This window comes from Rhipicephalus microplus, chromosome 1, assembly GCF_043290135.1.
Source record: "Rhipicephalus microplus isolate Deutch F79 chromosome 1, USDA_Rmic, whole genome shotgun sequence".
NCBI classification, from domain to species: Eukaryota; Metazoa; Arthropoda; class Arachnida; order Ixodida; family Ixodidae; genus Rhipicephalus; species Rhipicephalus microplus.
The window spans coordinates 171,741,488-171,763,751 of NC_134700.1; the positions used below are offsets into that span (position 1 = coordinate 171,741,488).

The 22,264-nt window shown below is 48.8% G+C and overlaps 1 protein-coding gene across 6 annotated transcripts in view; it reads left to right on the forward strand.

Annotated features, from left to right (window-relative positions):
• Pgant5 (polypeptide N-acetylgalactosaminyltransferase 5) overlaps positions 1-22,264 on the forward strand; it is a 316,819-nt gene that overhangs the window by 190,250 nt on the left and 104,305 nt on the right. For 3 of the 6 annotated variants that reach the window (XM_075888159.1, XM_075888164.1, XM_075888161.1), the window contains one exon: positions 2,081-2,144. The exons of 2 other annotated variants lie outside the window; for them this stretch is intronic. The gene's annotated coding sequence lies outside the window, so the exon portion shown is untranslated. Of the gene's footprint in view, positions 1-2,080; positions 2,145-2,246; positions 2,366-22,264 lie in introns of those variants that run through there. One more of the 6 variants, XM_075888173.1, reaches the window with a different exon arrangement.

The window sequence follows — 22,264 nt, forward strand, 5'->3', positions numbered from 1 at the left end:
TCATACGAAATGCATCGTACAGCATATACCGAGACGTCATCTACTGCACAAGGAAGTTGTTGTCCGTGATCATCTTCGTCATCATCTTCATACTCATCAACGTCATTATCATCGTCATGGGTTATATTGGGTACCTTGCTCGTGCTTTGCTGTAATGGCAGAGAGAGAGAGAACGTGTGGTTTGGAACGCGCTTGTTCTTCATTGGTATCAGCAACATCGTCAGCGCTTCGCCCTTAAAGAAATTATAATGAAGTTCGTCGAGAGAGGAAACTTGCTGTCGTATCGAGACTTTTTACACGGCGCTGCCGAAACTGCCGACCGCGTCTGGTCGAACAATGCCTGCCCTTTGCGTCGCTGTCTGACGGTCTTTACGAGGTCGTCGAGAGTGTCTCGTGCTTTTTTCGTACGATCTGCGCCAGTTAGTCGCTGACGTCGCGCGGCCGCATCGGATCGCTTTTTCACACGAGGAGCAGCATACCGTTTCGGGTCAGTACAGCCGCTGTTTCGTCTTTTTATTCCTAAGTTCTGAATCAACGGCTCAGCAAACTACTGCTTGTCGGAATACGCCGCGGTGGTGGTGAACGGTGTGAGACGAGACGTGAACTAAGTTAAACTTGCAACGTTTCGTATGCACGGAGCGAAGGCTATAGAATCCGCATGTACCGGGGTGCGGGACATCGATAATAAACGTCGACAAGTTGTCCTTAGTCACCTGACTCGTTGATTACTTAAGTCGATCACTTGTGATCGCGTCGAAGACACGATCACTTGCGTCCATTATTGTTGTGTTCGACGTTGTATATAGACTGGAAGCTACAGCGTTCGGCCGGAGCGCTCAGAGAAGAAACGGCGGCGACAGCAGCAACCTTTACTTTCGGAAGCCAGGCTGTGGCTGACATTTCTTCCAGCTGCCCGAGCGCTCCGGGTTGTTCGTTTTTTGTTTTTTATATGCGACCTGGCCGCAGCTCGTGTTCCCTATATAACGTACATATGGTTCCGGGTGTCGTCACATGGTGCTGGAAACCTTCCACGTTTGCTCGCCGATTTTGTTTTCTTTTCATAGATGTGCTTCCTGCCCCAATGCTATGTACGGCCGTCATTCCGCGGTGAGTTTCAATTCGCCTGCTATACCTCCTTGGTTTCGGAATCTTTATACGTGAACATACATTCGATGGCGCTGCCGTGTAACACCAATCCAGCCAGAGAGGACAGGGAGGCGGCCCTATTCGGCTGCCAAGACCTTTAGGCCCATGGTCCGGCATGCCACGACAGTAGCCGTGACATATGGGGTCCCTGGGTAGAGACTTCATTTTCTCCTGTAAGGAATCTCACCCACTACAGGGGGTTTCCTTTGCAGTCTCTCTGTTCTAATAATAATTGTTTACCACCACCACCACCCCGTGGCGTCATTGATAGTATAGAAGGTGCCGGTAGAACGGCGTATTGTCGCCGCGCTTATACGGGGTGGACTTGTATGGACACTCACTGCTCGAAATCGCACGCGGTGTAAGGCGCGATCGCTTCGGCTGCTGCGCGCGCGGGGTTGCTGTCGAAAGTTCTACCGGGCGCAGCTGCTGCCGCTGTCCCCGCTATTGTGTGGCCTGCAGGGCGCAAGGTGGTGGGAGCACGTGTCGGCGCTGCTTCGGCACCAGCAGATGCCGATCACGTGGCATGCGCGGCATACAGAGGGCGGGAAGAATAACTCGCCGTGTCTGCGTCAACCTGCCACTTGCTCGTCTGCTGCCTCTAGTTCCGTTCTGTTGTGCTGTGGCGTCAAAAAATAAACACATCAAGAAAGGAACAAAATAGACAGAGAAAGAAAGCGCGCAGCTAAGGCCGTGAATGTTGAACGCCAACACAGCATCTGCTTTCCGCGTAAAGCCCTGCCCCGCTCAGACAGCGCCGTGCACGCACGCTGCTGCGATCTTCCATCGCGGCGTCGGTACGTGTATCATTTTAATACGTTATATTTACACACCACAGGAACGTTTGTCTTTTTCTTTTTTAGCTTTTATACCATGTGCGTCTCGAAAACGTGTAACCTCACTGGTCTATTCTTCTTTTTTCTTTTTCGTGCAGAAGTTCCTGGTGTCAGGACGCATCAGCCAAGCGCCTCCTGCTCCCGTTCGTTCGACGTGCGCAGGTAAGCCGCTAAGCTGACGTTATGCATTTGTAAACCTTCTCGCGTGTGACGTCAGCGCGCTCCCGAGCCTATTGCGAGCCGTCCTCGTCACTCGTGCGAGTTTCGTTGTGAAAGCAGGTTTCACTGTATTTCACTTCACTTCCGCTGTGTGCCAGAATGTCCAGCGTGCTGTTCTTTCTCGCTGCACTTACCAGGCTCTCTCGTGCAGTCGCCTACCGTGGGTGAGCTCTTATGGATTATCAGTTTTCTTCAGCGCTGCGGTCGCTGTCCACTTAGAGAATACTAATGTCGATGCGGGCGTGATTCATGTTTACACTACGCAGTCTAGCTTCGTCTGCGATTCCCTTAACCAATTCAATGCCTCTGATGAGTCATTGTATAGACTCGTAGGCGTACTGTACTCCTAGCATTGCTGACGCAAATCGACGGCGAGCGCACGAAATGCAAAGTGTTTTACGGTGTAGTTTGTGTGCGTCGATGCTTGGGGTGTGCTAATCTAAATATATCTATATTTTAAGGACCTTTAGCTATTGCGTACAAACGAGTGGACTTCGGCTGCCCAACGGAGACCTAAGTTGTATTCGTAAAACACTGCCCGTGCTCGCGTTTTTTTTTCTTTTTTTTATAATGCCTTACGATTTGCCTGTCCAGATTTGAGGCACGCAAAATGTAAAGCAACCTTTTGTTGTAGTAAGATTTTCTGTTCGAATATTTTTCTATAGTCGGAGGGGGGGGGGGGGGGCGATGACAAGGCAAAGTTGGATGAACGCAGGAAAGCAAGGCTGAAAAACACACGGACACACAGTAGATACTACGTGTCTGTGTCCCGGGTTTCTTTAACCCTGCTCATCGAAAGTTCGGCCAACTCTGGCTCTGTCAAACAAAAGCACTTCCAGAGGCGGACTGACATTTAACGTGGTCGCGTACGTGCGTACACTTCTGAAGGATCTTTCTCTCTCTCTCTTTATTTTTTCGTCCCTCCGTTGGGAAAACCTTCAATGCTGCACTTTCGCTCGCCACTTTTAGTACGAGAGCACTTTCTTTTTTCGTGTTGTGGCGTTCTTAGCACATTATGACTTTGCGTTAGAGTAGCAGTTGTTTTTCTCGCTTCTTGCTTGTAATGGCCCTTTCGCATCTGTGTGGCTTGTCTCTTTTCAGCGGACACTTCTCGGCGTATACACGTGTTAACAGTTGAGCATTTTAGCCAGAAGCTCGCTCTGGTTTTGTTCTGCGTGCAGGGATCGTTTTGCAACGTAGCCGCGAATGAATGTGATGTGGTCAGGGGAACGTGAAAAAAAAAAAGATTTTTTGCGGTATTTACCTAAAAGTAGCGAGATTTTTTCCCCCCAGATTCTCGGTACCTAAAGTCACCCCTCGCGTTACTATTCTGGTTACATTACAATCGAGTAAGTACGTACATTGGACGTGTCTGTCGGTACATTGGAGCGCATGTCTGTCATATTGATATTCTTTTCTTTCAGCATTCATCGTTAACCAGAGCCCTCCACTACGGCGTCTCTCGTAATTGTATCGTTGGTTTGAGACGTTACACAGCAGATTTTTTTTTCCTGGAAACTCGGACGCTTTAGGCCATTGTTGCTAGTCTTTGTACGCCATCGATAGCTCACGAATGCCCCGATATGTAGCACGCCCACTCACAGGACCGTCAATTTTTTATCTTTCAGTTGTTTGAGTGCGACCTGCGTTACACGGGATTTAATGCGCGACCACTCTGTGGTGGGTTCTATCGATACCGCTCTTGGCCAAGTGGGCTTCGAAGATGTGTGGTATTCTTTAGCAGGGATGTCTCTGGATCGAATGTTTCGACGTGTGGTTTTGCCTTCTTCAAGACATGTTGCCGCTTCGAACGAGAGTTCTGCCTCATGAATTCCGTGTAGACCAAGGCGTATATTTTCGTGCAGGCAAAGCGCCCCCACCTTGCTTGCGTTTTCCTGTAGGCCCGTTTTGGTTCGTTTTGGACCAGCCACGGAGGTCTTGTGGATACGGTGCTTGTAGTTAAGGTCATGGATTCGAATCCCGGCAGCATTTTCTATAGAAAAAACAGAGGCGAAAATGCTTGAGCCCCGCGTATCTATAGGTTTAGGCGCACGTTGACGAAATCCCTGGGGGTAGAAATTTCCGGAGCCCTCGACTAAAGGCGCTCCCATACTCGTATCGCGGTTTTGTGACGTTAAACCCCAAAAATTACCATTATATGGATTCGTTTTACACGCTCGACTGTTCCGTCCCTATAGTAACTGTGGGTGCACACAACTTTGACGTCTCGTAAGTCCTATAGCGCAAATGTCGCAGCCTTTTTTAATATTCAGGCGTTAGAGTTTCGGTTTGTGGACGGCCGCTTTCGAACAATAGCGGCTTCGCACATGTCGCCCATCTGTTTTCTCGCGACCTTATCTTAATAGGCGGATGTTCCTCCGTCGTCTATTTGGCGATATCTTATCAGTTCCTCGAACCCTCTCTAGACGCTGATAGGGTACACAGCGCGTCTACCTTCTCGCGCATGTCCCGAAAGCCTATATGAAGGAGGACACCGCATTTGTTTTCCGCGGCCGCTCCTCGGAAGCAGCAGGAGCAGCAATTACTCGGTGACGTTGAAGCGTGGAGGCGGGTTATAAGGACTCGCTCTGCCAGCGCGTAATCGGCTGCCGATGACGGCTTCGGGACGAAGAGCTTTTAATACCCGATATCGAGACGACACCACCGTACATGTCGTGCCGATTCTCGCCGCACAGGCGAGTGGGTACCCCCGGTTCCCTTCTCCACTCATTGCGCTCTTTATTTATCTCCCCGGTCGGCGCCAGGGAGATGGGAATTCGCGCTAAGCCTGATCCGTGTACGCCATTTTCTCTTTTGCTACGTACACAAGCACGCAGGCTGTGTAGTACAAGAATAATGCCCGTCCCTTTTGCTTATTGCTGCGCTGACTATATATATGTGTGTGTTTGTGAAACGTTGCGAACCGTGAAAAAAAGCCAGTAACGTACAACCACTCGACTTTGGGGTCGGCTTACACGGCTTGCAACGTTTTCACGCTGATCCTCTGCCGGCATTTTCGCGCCACATTCATCAGCTTTCAGACGCCGGCAAGAAGCTTGCTTGGGGTGGGCGCGTCTATCTTTCCTGTCCTCGCGAAGCCGCTGTGCCTCTCACGTTACTTGCGACTGCTGCTGCTGCTGCTGTACGGTGTTGCCACCGTGGCCGTCTGTAACGGTTGACACCCGACACCTCTGGCGGCGATGGTGGCAGAGGAGGCGCTGACGTAGCCGTGGAGCTTCCTGACGCGCTCGAATGCGCTTCGTGTACGGTTAGTTCGGTGCAGCGCGGCGTGAAGCCCGCATGCCGCGCGCTCCCCGTCACGCTCGCGTTTCGTTGCCGCTTTGCCGTCGTCGCTCGCGTTCGCGTTCGGTGTTGAAACGCATGCTTCGCGGCAGAGAGTGACGGCATTGTGTTTGTCGCTAACGTCATTGCAGGACTTTAATAGAGAGTTTTAGTACAGCGTACGCTGCGTACGTGGCGGCGTTGCGTACGTAAGGATGCCACTTTCTGCGTAGTACGCATGCGCAGACCGCAACTCGCACGTATCGCGTTACGTACGCAGCCGCCACGTACGCACGCATGAGATGCGTGCGTGCGTACGTATGAGCTGATCGCGCCGCTCTCGAACAAGTTCGCGACAGCGCGAGACTTCGCTTTGCAAAATGGCGGCATCGAAGGCAACCACCGACCGGCTCTGTGGCTTAAAATATGGCCGTAATCTGGCTGTAACACTTGGATTGGCTCACATTGGCTGTCAACAACACGTGCTTCTGTTTTGATCTACCAGATGACGCAACACGCTTCATGCTCGCTAAGTACGCAGGTACTACGGCGTACTAAAAGCCGATTAGTGGCAAACGACGTCACGTAACGCAAGGCGCTTGCGTGATGCGTACGTAGCACCATTCCGCAGTACTAAAACTTTCTAATTATGACTTTATGGGGCCGTACGCAGCCTCGGAATGGGACGGAATTCAAGAAGATGAACACTGGAAAGTACGAGAGAAAATTTTTGTTGCGCAGCTCAAAGGAAGTGTTAGATTGGCGCAATTACGTTGGATACGCTTTGAGATAATACACCCTTGTGGTTGCAGGCGCAGATCGTATATAGTCAGTCCTGACTCCGAAGAATATACGCTTTATGAAGTCTGCGTTTGTATCGTGCGCCAGAATAATGAGTTTTCTGTGGGGGGGGGGGGGGGGGGGCTTTCAAGCTTACCCGTGCACTCTGTGGCCATTCCACGCGTTTTGGTAATATCCGCGCTGTCAGTCGCCTACTGGGATATTTTGCAGTTTCTGAACCTTCGTCAGTTGGCTCGTATCTGCCCAGATAGATAACCAGTTTGGAACATACCAGTTATCCAGTTATCGGGAAGGCCGATGGCATCATTATCGCGTGATGACGTTATCCTGACGCCCCATATAGAAAAAGTGAAATTATTAGGACGTCACCGTGACGTCACATAACGTGCCTTCACGTGATGTCAGTTCATGAAATCGACGTTTGGTAGAATCTAGGCCGGTCACGGAGGTATACAGCGCGGAATCAACGCTAAGTGCTGAAATCTTTCGGAAAAGGGGCGGGACAGAATCGACGACTGAAAAGAACAAGAATATCCCCCGTATTCTAGAACGTCCCTTCACTCAACGCTTCACCTTCACTTGAGAAAGCCGATGGGAGTGCCTTCTCTAAGCACAGCAAGCCACTGCATACCACCGATAATCTACTGCGATTTTTGAGTAGCGCAGTGTCATTTTCAGCCGAGCGGTGGCGCAGTGCTTAACTCTGTCAAGTGAAGGGTGAAAGTCGAGTCGAGGAGCGTTTGTGAATACGGGGGTATGTATGGCTTTAGCCTACGAGTCATCTCGAACGAACGCATATGGGGATCCCTGCGACATTTTTGTTCCTCGTTTGCTCTGCTGCACGCAACTACGATTCGCGGACGTCGTGGTAACAGTGCCCCGGTACTGTGTGCGTCGCACGCCGCCTCGCTTATCTGGTCCTGAGCAAGTCGTGCGTCCCCGCGACTCCCTCGGGCCCGATTGATTTACGGTGTGGCTCGCTGCCCACGTTGCTGCTGCCGCCAACCCTCTTGTTTTTCGCGCCTTTTTTGTCAAGACCCCTGGCCTGGCCGCGGTGTCGCTACCGCTAAAGGAGGAGGCCAGTTTGCAGCACCTTTATTGCCGCCACTTAATCGTTACTCCTCGTTCTCACCAACCTTGTTCCCTCCCCCCACCCCTTTTGACTGCATTGCTAGCGCAGTATATAGTATTGTGCACGTTGGTGCTTGACCGGTCCTCCTAATTAAGTGGTGCTGTCTGCATACAGGACGGACACGCGAAATGAGAGCCTCGTTCTGTCACCGTCCTCTTTTTTTGTTCTATCTTTTCCATGTGCTTAGCGTTAATAAACTTGGCAATAAAGAGTGGAAGTAGCGTTGATTCACTTCTCCTCTAGGGGTGAGTGAACATTGTCGGGACGCGATGATAAATCGTGCTGGTATTCGAAAAGGTCGGGTTCACTGGCATCTTGTTCCTATTATAAGTATATAACTATTTCTTTCATTTTATTTCTGTCGCGTTTTTGCCGGTTAGTGGCACTGCGTGTTCACGCATTTACATTGTGTGTACCGCTGCTGATGACTGAGCGTTTTGACATTTGAATATGTACTCGGTGCTACGCACTTCTCAGCATGCAGTTAGTTTAATCACTTTGTTCCTTATATATAGCGCAACGTGCGTCGTGATGTATGATCCTGGATCCGATGCGCTTAAAATGCGATTCGTTTATTATCAAACGCCTCCCTCTCGTGGTGTCAAAAGGTGATACAGACCCCGCGTATTATCGAGTGGCAGGTCTTCGGAACCCTCAACGAGCCTTACATTGGAAACCTTCGTGTGCACAGTTTTCGACTATAGGTTAACACTGGCTGGCTCCCAGACGCGAGACATAACATTAATAAGCTGGAATTGAGACATCCGCAAAAAGTTTCATTACGTCTGGTATGCTGTAAAGTCTCGTTTGTAGCTTAGGTGATGGCTGTGGGGGGGTCGTTTAAATTAGCTGTAAAATTGCTGCTGGAAGGCTAGCTTTGGTTTAGTAAATGAACAATAGTCATAATAATTTCAGTAAGTTTATCAATAATCTTTTAGTTAACGCGCTGCCAAACAACTCTGCTGGCAGATTAATATTTATTGTGGCAAAGCCAATAAACGTCTTAACATTATAACACAGTTATGCTGCACATAAAGATATGTAATCACTGTTACAGCTGCAGCAAAAAAAAACCCTCAAGTGAGAGGAAAGCAATCACCAAAGAAAGTGTTTTCATCCAACCAGAACTACGCAATCATGCTTTATGCACGGTGCAGGCGCGTTTAATTTAGCGCCTAGCTGACGTACACTCGAGGCCGGTCAGTCACCGACGTGAAACGAGCACAAGAGTAAAACCAGTGGGTAGCTTTCGCAAGCAGCTTGCCGGGTAATGTCGTGCGAAATTGATGGACGTCTCTCAGAAGCGACGGCGTGCTGGATTCGACCGTCTGGCTTTGCCGCTCGGCTCGCGTGCGCGTGGGTGAAGCTGTCCGCCGTTCCTCCTTTGGCGTTTGGCCGTAGTACATCGTTTTTCTCGTTGTCCAGCCGCCCGTCTCTCACCCTTTTGTTTCGCCGTCTTTCCTGTCGAGGTCAAGCGCCTTTCATTTCACTTTTTTTTTTTTACTGTTAGCCCCTTCGAGCATTGACGCTTGTAGCCCCCGATTTCCTGGCATGAAAGCCGCTAAGTAGCAATAAATTTCGCGCTGTTTTTTTTTTCTTTCTTGATCTTTTCGAAGGCCCTACTGGCTGCCTTGTATTTTTCGTGTACATTTTTTTTTCGTTACTTTGATTTTCTCTGTCGCTTCTTCGGCACTCAGCTTCTGCGGCCGGAGGTATAAATGATCGCTGGTGCCACGAGTGATGAACGAGCGGCCATAGCTCGTGCGGTTGTTACCGATTGGCGATACCTCCTTGCGGGTGATTTTCTCTCTTAGGAAAGCTTTCGGGCATTGTTGGTAGCCGTGTTTTCTTTGTCCACCGAGGAACCAGAGAGGCATCGAGAGCCGTTAAAATATAGCGGAGTTATTCGAGGGAACAAAATGGGCTCGCAGTTGAAGCTCGCTCACTCCTGTGACTTGACTTTTAAATCCTGGTGCGTGGCCGAGTTAGTCGCCACGCGATTGGTCGCGAACGGCTGCATTGTTCGTAAAGCGACTTCTTTGGCTCAGTCGCTCGCTGTATAGTCGATTTCTCGGTCGTGCGACTGCAGTCGCAGTGCTGTGAAGCGATGACTCGCGAGTGTGAATCAAGCAAATACAATTAGCTGCTTGGCAAGTTTCTTGACATCTCTTAAACTGCTTCGCTTTCAACTGATATTTGACTTCTTATTCTCCCTCCTCCTCTAATTTGTTTTTATTTTTGCGCTGCCGTGTAATCCTTTTGCGACTGTGCTGTGTCGCCACTCACAGTTGAATGTACGCGATCATTCTAGATGTTTCGAAGTTAAGTGATAAAATAAACGCTATAATATACGTGGCGGAAATTCGGCTCGCTGATCCGTGGTGAGCAGCGGCGGCCACTGGCATCGACAGCTGCAAAATACGCAGCTGACCTTCCCGTAGTCAATGAAGGTCACTAAGCGCGAGAACCTTTCGTGTAGGCGGGTTAATGTTTTCTCCTCGTCATCGCAGCTTACACGTGGCCCGTCCGTTAAAAGGCGATGGCGGTGCATTGTCATTCGAGGAAGACGCAGTACAGTCCCAGCGGAAAGAGATTATGACAATTGACCGCAGTGGCCAGAGCGGGAAAATTAGCGCGCTCTTGTCCGCGAGTGTGCCGATGGCTAAAGTGCGAAGCACGTTCCGTGTTACAAACCAGCGGTGCCCGGCAGGAAAAGACCCAGGCTGGAATCCCGCTTGTTTGGTGGCATTTCATGCGTTACGATACGTCAGAAATATAATACCATGATGGCGCACTGCCTGCCTGCCTGCCTTTCTTTCTTTCTTTCTTTCTTTCTTTCTTTCTTTCTTTCTTTCTTTCTTTCTTTCTTTCTTTCTTTCTTTGACACCAACATCACAAAATTTGGGCTCTGAGATTGACCGCTTTCTGCCGGCCACCCCTCATTTGGAATGCGTAATGTGCCTCTATAGGTTTTTCGCTATTGGCGCTGCGTGCCCCGCTATCCGCCGCCAATCACGTAAATTATTATGCTTTTTTTTTCTCTTTCTGTCGGAACTATACGTCAATGTGGATCGTATCGTATATACGCAATCACATGATCAGACACATCTGACTGTATCGAATTGAGAGTGAAATTCTATTCTGTCGGGGTGATTGTTCGTGCCAATGCCACGATATGATCGTGAGGCATGCCGTATAGTGGAGGGCTCGTTTCTCTCTCTCTCTCTCTGTCTACTTCTTTCTGTCTTTTTTTTCATTTATTTCTCTCTTTCTTGCATTTCTCTGGCTTCGGTTTTTTTTTCTGCTCTTAGTTTCTTTTTCCCTCTCCGTAAATTTGCTGCATCCCAAGCCTAAAAAATCGGCACACATATTCTGGGGGCATCGCATTGCATCGTTTTGCATTGGGAGTATGCATTGCATCGTCTCGAAGAAAATAAATTTGCTAGTATTAGTTTTAATTACCTTTAGCAAATAAGGACAACCACAGGACGCTGACAAAAAGTATCGTGTTGTGCGAATAAACAGGGTAGGCGTCGGGTAAACTTATAGATTTTATTCCCCCACTTGGACACTTCCAGTGGTGAGGCATTAAAATATTTTCCTCCTCGTTTGTTCTAACCTCGTTTCTTCGCTCCCTACCCCCGTCTTTTTTTGTTGTTACAGGATAGCCTTTATTCTGCTTGTAAACGGACACTTTACTTACTTCGTCGATAAAGTCTTCAATCCACGCTCATACACTCTCGTCTTCAGCTTGTTCTCTGCCTCGCGCCTGCCTGTCGATACCCCGCCTCGTTCGCGCCTTTTTTTCTTTCGTTCTCCTGCGCGGGATAGGCTCGAACAACAGGCACCGCGTGTCTCGTTTGCGCTGCGGCGATGGGCGCCCGCAACCCGCCGCTACTGGTATACGCTATAGTTCCCCCGCTCTCTTTATTCTTGCTTGGCTTCTTTCCCGTCTTCGTGTAACGGAACGAATTGGGCGGTCCTCGGGAGTACCGTCGGTACATTTTCGCGCAATTCTCTCCCGTGTTTCTTTTCCTTCCTTTCCTTTTTTGCTCCCGCGTCGTCCTGTGGTTTTTCTTATTTGCTGCATTCCGTTGGTCCCCCACCCCACCCCCGTCGTTTTAGCACGCTCTTTTTCTGGCGATGGCTAGATCGCCCAACCTTTTCTGTTGCTTTCGGTGATAGCGCGGGCAGGGATGGCAAGCAGACGCAAAGGAGAGGGGGATTGCTGCAGTGCGCGTGGGGAGAATCGGCCGTCCTCCGCTATGCGTTTTACGTAGTATATGCTGTGCGTATAGTATACGTTGCGTTGGCGGCGCATCGTCACGTACACGTAGAAATATACGGCACGCGTTGCGCCGTCCGTTCGAATGGGGCCATTTTTCAAATGGGGCGCCCGAAATCCAAGGGTATGATCGCCGAAGAACAACCCGTCGTTTTTTGTTTGTTTTTTTTCCCTCGGAGAACGTGAGAGATCTATCCGAACGTATCTATATTGCGCGCCGTTCTCCTGCGACACGTGCGGCGTTTCGAGCGATGGTAGTGGTATGATCCTATTGTTTATTCTTTTTCCGCACTCCCTTTTTGAGAAATACGCGCTCCCTCTTTCAGATTTCCATGGCCCTTCTGTAAATACGTTCTGTGTTATAGCTTTGTTGTTGTCACGTGCGTTTGTTTGTTAGTTTTCTCTTGTGTGTGTGTGTGGGGGGGGGGGGGGTACGTTTCGTCGAATCTATCAGGCTGTTACAGATGCGTGGAAGCGTGAAGCGGTCGTGCTGTTGTTTAACGGCATTCGTCATCGCCTGTGCCGTATTTTTCGCGGCAAGAGCTTGCGACGACACTTGTCCTTGCCGCCGCCTCTTCGCCTTTCCCGGTCGAGTGCGCTGCCTTTCTATAGCGTCTCGATTTTTTTTCTTCAGTATTCTCGATATCGTAGCATTCTACAACTGCTTCTTCTTCACCATCATCGTCTTTCTGCGGCCTGATCGTATACCATTATACGACCGCTATCATTTCGCCCCCGTGGCGTCGTTTTTCATTGGCTATTGGCGACCGTCCTGTAGAGCTGCGTCTTCGTGGCGTCGGACGGCTGTTCCTTTAACGACACACCGCGCTGACGTCAGTTCGCGGCACTTTGTCGCTGACCAGGCGACAGGCGGCGGTCCATCTTTGTCCGGTCTTTGTCATCCCGTGCGCGCGCGCTTCGCCTTGAGGCTGTCGTCGTGTGTCGTTTTAGATCATTGAAATAAATCGTTAATGCTTCCGCAGGCTGCTTGCGGTACCCTTAGCCATCCTGCTGCCGATGGCGTCAGCGAGCCTTCTCCCTCTACACTTCGAAGTTTTCCGCTGTGGTCTACTCAGAAACCTTACTTTTGTTATCTATGAAAAAAAAATACTATCACTGAAAGTGACAACATTAACTTAGCTCAAAGTGGGGTCTGTGGTGCCTACGCTAGGATGTTTTCATGGTTGCGAGAAACCTGGATAATTTTGCGGCGGCCAGATGCTGGCGTTAGGTTGTACTCCGTCTGCCTAGAACGGAGTGTCAGGCCCCGTTCCCGTGAGTGCGGTGAGAGAGTTACGTTAATTGGGAACATCGATTGAATATCAGAGTGCTCATATTTCGTTTTAGTCTGCCTTCAAGAAAAGTAACCCCGACGCTAAGTCTGCGCTACATCCTTATACGGAGCTAAACTACTAAATACAACTGTTCTGCTCTTGCAGGGCTTCTTCGTCATCCGTGAGTGTATACACCGAGGGGTGCACCGAAGATTCACACTCTGATTGGTTGTAGCGTCAAACGAGCTCGAAAAATAACATAAACGCGAAAGCTATGGCGAAGACCTGAGTAATTGTCACCAATTGCGACCCGTTGGCATTGAGTAAAAGCGGATATTTGATCACTGCACTCCTTTCTCTTCCGCACGTTCATATCAAGCCTTCTCTTCACACTGGCTACTGTAAATTGTGGAGATAATCCTTGTGGAACATTCCTTATGCGAAGACGTTTTACCTTGAATCTTGCATGCCCCATATCATATTGTTGATATCAAGTCATTCGGGTTTCATTTTTGCGACTTGACTGTATTGCTTTGTTTGTCTAGTTCTCGCGCCCTCTGAAAATTTTATTACTTGGCGTAGAAACCTTGGGATATCGTAGTGTAGCGATCAGTAAGTTTCGTAGCTTCGACTCTCTGGCAACAGCTGCTCCAAGGAAGATTCACCCATCTGTTACGTTAGAGTTGGTGAAAAAAAAGTTACCAAACTGTGTAAAAGGCGGCTGCTCTTGTAAGTTATCGGCTTTGGAGTGACGCACTCTATAGTAAAGCCGGCTAACCTGTCTTCGTAACCTCCTATTTTAAAACCCGTGGCTGATGAACTTCGCAAAACTCGATCTTCTTTTCATTCCGATATTCCCATGGTCGCGCTCGTACACCGCGTGGCGCTGCATGCGCCAAAGGGGGGCTATAGTGTGCCGCTAATAATGTATACCTCGTGCGCTTGCTCGTCTTTTATCGTTCTCAGGGGCCCGTGAAAGCCGGGCTATTCATCGATGTCCGCGGCAGACACGGCGGCGCATTGCTTTCTCTGCGCCTTGCTTTTGTTCCCCGCGCGAAAGAGAAGTGCGAGGGAGGTGCGAGAAGAGCGTGGGTGTGCGTTTGATTAGCCATGCAAGTGCCTGCCCTCACGACTTCCAGTGCTTGCCATCCACCCTCCCCCTCCTTCCCCTGCCGTTAGCGCTGTAAGTGTACGACAGCGCTAAGCGCATCGTTGGAGGACGGGGATGAAGGGAGCACGTAGAAGTGAAAGGAGACCTGCTGCCTTTTGTTGTAGAAGTTGAAAGGAAGGTTGGGGTAGTAGGGAAGGAAGCCCCGGCGTCTTCTTGTTCTTTGTTTCTTTTCTGTTTATTCACCTTCGCCTTTTCTCGGGGGACTAGTTACTCCTTGCTAGCTTATGCGGGGCACTGGAGCGCTCTGACAAAAGCCTTGTGTATAGCGAGTGCGCCCCCCAGTGCGGAAATGAGTTAACGCTCTGACGCAGCGCGTCGTTTCCTCTATTAGCGGGTGCTCCTTTTCTCCTCCTAACACCTCGACCTTTTTTCTTTTTTCCTCGCTTGCTGCTATAGTCTTCCACTCCTCAAACACCGGTGTCATCGCGCTAGAGCCGATAAGGGGCCAGAAATTTAGCGGGCGGAAAGAGCACGGCTTACGAAAAAACAACGTGTTTGTTGTCGCTCGTGCGATCCCTTGTGTTCTCATCACACCCTCGCCTCCTCCACCATATTTTGTTCTTCCTTAACGCTCTCGCACTGTCGATGCTTAGCGTGAAAAGCGCGAGGCCACGTCGAAGCAGTCTCGCCGTTTTGTCGACGTCGTCTTATTCAATTTGCCCTTCCGGTTAAGGGAGGTGCTGACGGCATGCAATGCGAAGCCGTCCCCGCTTGCTGATGTCGCTGATCGCGCCAAAACAGGGACGCGGTTTGTTCCTGTGTATGTGGGCTGTTCCGCAGCTCCTATTGTGCGCGAATTTCGATCAACAACTCTGCGTGTTGTGTCCCCTAACTTGCCCTGTATCCGAACAAGAGAGGCTGCGTGATTGCTTCTCAGCTGTTTGATTTGTCTCGGCTAATTCTTGCCATGCTTTACGCTCTTTTCGTTTCTCTTTTAAGGATCAAATGGTTTAATGTCTCATGCTCGCATACGTCCGTCCGTCCGTGACCTGGAACGGTGCCAGGTGTGGCCTCTCCTCCTCACACTCTCTCAGCTGTCACGTGATGGCATAGCGACGCGTCGCAACAGTTGCGCCGCTTACGTGCAGTCATCATTCGCATTACTTTGTTGGGTAGCATATCGCATGGTGGCATGGTCTAATCGACAGCTGCCCCGAAGTATGAATATAGCAGTCGCTTAACCCGCATTAAAGGGATGCTAGGTGCAATCAGCCTCTCAATGAATGGCTTCATTAAGCCGAGGCAGGTATGGCCACACTTGGGAAATTACAGGGTGTCCTTCAATTTTCTTCCTTTCTCTATCGACGGAGCGGTGATGCACTTGCGGAATAAAACACCACAATTTTGAGCATATAATTAGGCCTTGCCCGGCGGTGTATCTAGATTGATAGTGTTTGCTTGCGATGTCGCACTGTATATATTTATAAGTACCTACCGATACCGCAGCATGCTTGCTCCGCGTGCATGTGTGCCCCTCTACAAGTTTAAATCCACCACCTAAGTCCTCGTGTCGCCAGTCGAAACTTCGCGTGGCCAAGCTAGTTCGTTCCAGCGTCCTTATGTCTGTGTGTGTATGTGGAGAGGGGGGGGGGTGAGTGTGCGTGCTTGCGCGCTCATACACACACACACACACACACACACACACTTTAGACCGCTCGGTTCTCTAAATTGCGTCGGCTGCTGTGTGCTCGCGGCGCGTTCAAAGAGCCCCCAGTAATTAGTGTGTACTCTGGCGCAACGCGCGCCCGCTATAGATTTGATCCGCGGTGCCACTGGTCACTGGAATGGCGTGCCACGTGTTCTCTATATACTCGCACGGTCCTGGTCTGGTGAAGATGCCTCGAGCGCCTTATAGCCTCGGCCACCATTTCCGAGCCGCGAGCTTCCGCCGTAATTACGGTGAGTGTATATATACACTCTTATACTGTGCACACCGTGTGCGTGCGTGTGTGTGTACCGCCAGTATAAATCTTCACGGCGCATGCGCCGTTTTCCCTCGGATGTGTCTAGCGGGCGTGTCAGCCAAGGCACGCGCACAGGCACACTTGGGGCTGAATGTTCTCGCGTGCCTCGGAGGAGCTCCCGGGGCGCTAATTCTCCTCGTCGACATCTTAACGCGGCTGCTTGCGCGTCCCTCATCGCAAACTATATGCTCCGGAGTGTGGCAATACCTTGATGAAGATCCGCTGTGGGCTAGCTTAGCAGGTCGCTATTTCGAGATATATATATAAGACGCGGCTTTGACTCCCACTCGCGGTGGTCGCATTTTGATGAGAGCGAGATACGCAAACACTCGAGTACTCAAAGGTTCAGGCGCTCGCTATGTTCCGTCGTTCAAAGTTCACAGTCGCCCACAAAGGCTTTGTAATGATGTCGGAGTTTTCGACCCGTAAAGCTTCAGGATTCTATTCAAGCCTACATGGAAGTGTCGTCATCTGCACCCGCATGAAGGGAATTTTTTTTTTCATTTTCACCCTTTGATCACTCGTCTTGCGAGGCCAACTCGTGAGTGAGTGAGTGAGTGAGTGAGTGAGTGAGTGAGTGAGTGAGTGAGTGAGTGAGTGAGTGAGTGAGAACTCTATTTTGGTCCAAAGGCGGCAGAGACTGGACGGGACCGGGGGCCCCACTAGCTCAGCCAGGTGGCTCCGCCCAGGATGGTGCCGGGAGGTGGAGTCTCCCGGCGATGTCCCGGGCACTCTGGACGGCCAGGAGTTGGTTGTCGAGTTCCGTGCTGCGCGTGGCAGACTCCCAAGAGGTTCGATCTGGTAGTTGTGACCCCTTGAAAATCCAGTTGCATTGGGCTATCCTCGGCTATATATGCTATCATTGGCGTTGTGGAGCCTGCGAGAACTGTTGCTGGCGGAAACAACGCGGCATTGCTGCGGGCCTGTGATTTGATTAATATAACGTTAGTATAGGTCATGGTGGGCCTACAGATTTGAGATTGGTAATGTTTTTGTTTTTCTGTTCTGTTTTTTTATTAAACTCTTAAGAGACGCGGCTGCTACAGAAAAAAAAGATCACTATCACTACAAAGCAAGACTATAGGTTGCTTAGCCCGACAGAGACGCTGGCGATCATTTCGCCTCTAGATTTTTCGGCTTGCGCGAGTTGACTGCCCATACGAAAAGCTTCTCTCTCTTCCCTCTTCTTGCTTTTGTGCGTTTTCGAGCTGCCTCTTTCCGCACGTGCGGCAGGTGGTGAAGGACAGCAGAATATGCTCGCTTCGAAATAGTAGCGCCCGCTCACGTTCTGACAAGTCAGGCGTCGGGCACAACCTTTGTTACTGTGGCAACGAGGTCAACATTACGTTGGAAAGGACAAGCAACAATAGCGTGCGAGCTTCCCCTACGTAGGGACCTACAGCTCATTTCATTAGCGGAGCCATCCTACGTCACCGGACCAGTCAGTGCGAGTGAAAGTGTTCAGGTGACCCCACAAAAATCAAGTTGAGGGTGGGCATTTTTTTTTCTTGAATTTATTTTTTTAATTGAATAACTTAGGACTGCCTGCCGTTCTCGATGCACTAATCTGTCTGTACTTCATTTCAGTCTACACAACACACGAGTCAAAAAGGGGGGGGGGGGGTGGAAAGTAGTGTTGGAGGGCCCATTTAGTGCACCAGTTCTACTTAACGATAGTAACTTGTGCGCGCAATTGATCGATATACCCGCGTCGTGCCGCAGCGTGTCTGACTATTAGATTTGATGCAGACTGATGTATAATTGTACGAGCCACTGTTGCACCAATGTTTCAAAAACTGAAGACGTTCAATACGGTTCATTGGCTACAGTTCTAAATTCAGCGCGTTTCGATCGCGCGAGCACTGCAACTCTTGCAATTCAAGGGCACCGGGTAGGCCCTATACGTCCCATGCATTTTTGGTCATTTTGAGGTATACCGTTTTTCAATGGCTTTGAGGGATATTCACATAATATATACATTGCTTTCTTTCAAACTTTCTGCTCTTTTAAATGAAGCGTGTATATTAAAATCTGCATATTTCAAGAATTTTGTTAACCTCAGTTCACCACTAGGACATGACTTTTCAGTTAATTGGCATCCATGAAAATTTTGTAACACAAAAACTGTAAAGTGCATAAGTTATATTCTGCTTCCACAGCTGTATGTATCTAGGCAGTATACAGGAGAAAAATAATCGACTGGTTATCTCGGAATAGATAAGATGTAATAGTACCTTAGCAATAAAAAACATGGTTTGGAGATAATCGAATGCAAGGTTGAAAAACGCCTGAAACAACCACACTTGTAATTAACACTGTTCAACTATTTTGTTTAGTAGCTACAAGCTTGATATTCATTTCCAAAGTCAAGTTGCCACTTTCGAGCCTCTCGCAATGTTTGTCTTGTTTCTTGTTTGAGGTGTCATGCAGCTCCATCCGCAATGTATTGTCGAGTGTGTTCAACGTTTTCAAGCAAATTGACTATATAGTTTGGCCAAGCTTCAGTCCTACCTATTTCAGAATTTGAGCTGGTGGGACACTGCCGTCACTAAATGCAGGAGAAATATCCAATGTCGCAATTCTTGAGGCCCTGAACCTAAACAGAGACAGCAAACATTCTGCGACTCGATTGCCATTAACTCAACGCTTTCACCGAGACGTTCTCATGCGCTGTTTGGTTGAGTTGTATCACAAATAATAGCCATGTTCCTCGAACCGTACTCATTGCCACCATGCACGCGATTCGCCTCGAAGGACGCTGAAAAGGCTGAGAGGCCCAACAATAAAAACCTTGTTGGTTGATCGTTCAGTGCCTCAGCACGTCACTGGCGTTTATTCACATTAACGAGGGAACTAAATAGTTACCAATAAATTTAACGATAAACACAAGGTGTAATGAACCTATAGAGGCTGAAAGTGTTCAAACTGATGTGCTCCGAGGACTAAGTGTGAATATAATGGCTCACATTGTCTTCGGACTTCCTGAGAAGTTACGTTGCATTTTTATATGCATAAAGGCAAGCAGTTTGACTTGCATGCATGAAGGTTATATATATATATATATATATATATATATATATATATATATATATATATATATATATATATATATATATATATATATATATATATATATATATATATATACTCCCAAATTAACACATCACCCCCCAATAATTCATGCCGCCCTTGCTTAAAGCCACGATGTCTTGTATGTAAGGCGATGCGAGAAACAGACAAAGCAACCAGCACGCAATCCAAGTTTTCGATTAACATACGAGGAAACCTAACATGCGATTCTTCTAATGTGGTGTACCTACTCGAATGCAACGTGTGTGGTATGCAGTACATCGGACAAACAGAAACACCATTTAGGATTCGCTTCAATAATCACAGAGCCCATGCGAAATCAGCCCCAAGTCTACCTCTATCAAAACATCTCAATCTTCCCGACCATGCATTCGACAAACTATCAGTAACGCTCTTAGAGACGGGATTTAAATCAAATCGAGAACGTGAACAACGAGAGCCATACCTTATCCACCGATTTAACACCCTCGATAGAGGAATAAATGAGAATCCTGGTACACTTGCAGCAATTAAAGCATTAGAAAACAATAACGGCAACGATGAAAATAGTAACTGAGTTCACGGCACTGCAGCTGCGAAGGGCACTGGACAACCTAAAACAATTCCAAGTGTAACTACTCTTCCTAAGTGCAGCTGTCGTCTGTTTTCTGTTTTATTTTACTACCCAATCAATTGTGCCATGCACGACATGCCCAACAGCAACCATGTGCACAGCCGGGAGGCCCCCACGACACGCGTAATTTAGAAGCGGGCCAGGAATTCGCATTGCACGCGCTTGCACAGCCTACCGCAATACGGGGCACCCCTATTTTTACGACGAAATGGTGAGAGGGCGCGGAGTAGTTAAAGGCTTAGAACTTCCTAAAATGCCGGCTGACCAGCCTCTGCCACAATACGCGGCCCCCGTCCTTCTACGACGAATTGTTTACGGGACCCCGAGCAGTTAAAGGCTTAGGACTTCCTGAAAAGCTCTTTTTTGCCCCACACCGAACCGCCAGTGCCAGGAGGGACCGTCTGATCGGGAGGAATGCGCTAGTGAACGGAAACATACACAGACCGCTGACATCAGAAAGGTGAAGGGGAGAGGGGGGAGAGAGATGGGGGGGAGTGGAGGGAAAAGTGGAAGGGGGGCACCCGAGGGGCGTTCACCGTATATTATTTTTCTCTTTTTTCTTTTTTTTCTTTCCTTTTCTTTTCTTTTCTTTTTTTCTCTTCTTTTTTTCCTCTTACCTTGCCCTCTGATTTGAGATTGTATAAAGCTGAGCACCGACAAACTGTATCTTTATTCCTGATGAAGGCCAGACTCTAGGCCGAAACGTCGAAATAAACCACGTTGTGACCACTCACGGAGGATCTACTAGACTATATATATATATATATATATATATATATATATATATATATATATATATATATATATATATATATATATATATAATATTCTGTGTGTACAGAGCGTATACGAGGGAGGGACTTGCGCCAGGGTCCGTTTTCACTCGGTACCTACTTTCGGAAAAACTGGTTTTGAGCGACCACAAATGTTAAAAAAAAGTACGAATGTGAAAAATGTTCACAAACTGGGGACACCCTTCCCAAGTGCAAAGAAAACCAAAAGTGATTTGTTTTTGTCAGATGTTCTCTGCTTTGTGCCCAGAAGAGATCGCGCGAGTGTTGACTGACGAACATGGCTATAGCACCTTATACATTGCGATATATAACGATATTTACTGTGCAGGAATGGCAGCAAGAGCAGGAAGGGTGCTCAAGTGTGAACGCCCTCTGCTACGCGCTGTTAGATAAATAACACGCTCGACTACTCGTAAGCGTGACCGGTAAGCGTAAGCCCTTCGACCTAAGGCGTTATCTAAACGATCATGTGTCTAGATTGATATGTGGGGTCTAACGTCCCAAAACGACCGTATCATTATGCATCGACGCCGTAGTGGGGGGCTCCGGAGATTTCGACCACCTGGGGTTCTTTATCGCGCACCCAAATCTGAGCACACGGGCCTACAGAATTTTCGCCTCCATCCAAGGTGCAGCCGCCGCAGCCGGGATTCGATCCCACGACCTGCGGGTCAGCAGCCGAGTACCTTAGCCACTAGACCACCGCGGCGGGGCCACATGTGTCTAGAAAAAAGCCGGGGATATAGCTGATTGTATATCTCATCTCGTTCCTTTTTGTCGATATTGGAGTCTTCCGTAACCTGCGGTGGTGGAAGCTCGTGCGATATTGTCAAGTGATGGCTAGAGTGTACATAATCTTAGCATTCTCGGTAACATGCATCCCTTCCTTGGCTTTAGTGGCAGGTCTCGTTTGCTGATGCATCCCCAGCGAGGTTTCTTTCAATATTCCCGCGTCTGATTTGTCCATAAAATTTCTGAACTGGGCACGTTGTTCAACATGGGTCGTCGGTGCTAAATGCGCGTCTACTGTAGTGTAAAGAGAGAGAGAGCGAAAGAGAGCCGAGTTCGCTGCGTAGGCTCTGCGTCTTCACTCCTGCATTACGCTTGTGCGCGAAAAAAATAACTAAATAGAGGCTGAGCTGACTGCCGTGTAACGTGAAAGAAGGGAAGGGGAAAAAATATGGAGGTGGCAACTCAAGAATATTTTTTTTTTAATTTTTGACGAAACAATAACAGGTAAAGGCCGAGAGTCTGTTGGAGTCCCTCTGACTGTGAAGAATACGAAGAGAAAGAAAAACAAATTGAGAGCTGAAAATGTGTGGAGGAGATGAGTTCGGTCGCGCTTGGGCGATGGCACAGAAAGAAAAATAGGGGGGAAAAGGGGGGGGGGGCTGAAGTTGCAGTTGGGCCCCTCCCACGTAATCTCCAGGCGCTCCATAAATGAAGCGTTTTGAAATTGCACTCCTCGCAGCTTTATATAAATGGCAACGGCAGAAACCTGTCCCGAAGAAGAAGCTGTGCGAAAGATGTCCGGAAGGCATGGAGAACAAATCCAAAGCAAAGACAAACGGGTAGGACCGCTTCCAGCACCAGAAAGCAGTGTCCAGTAAGGAAAAAAAAAAGCATCGAGTCAACGAGTCTAGCTGCTAAGCGCCGT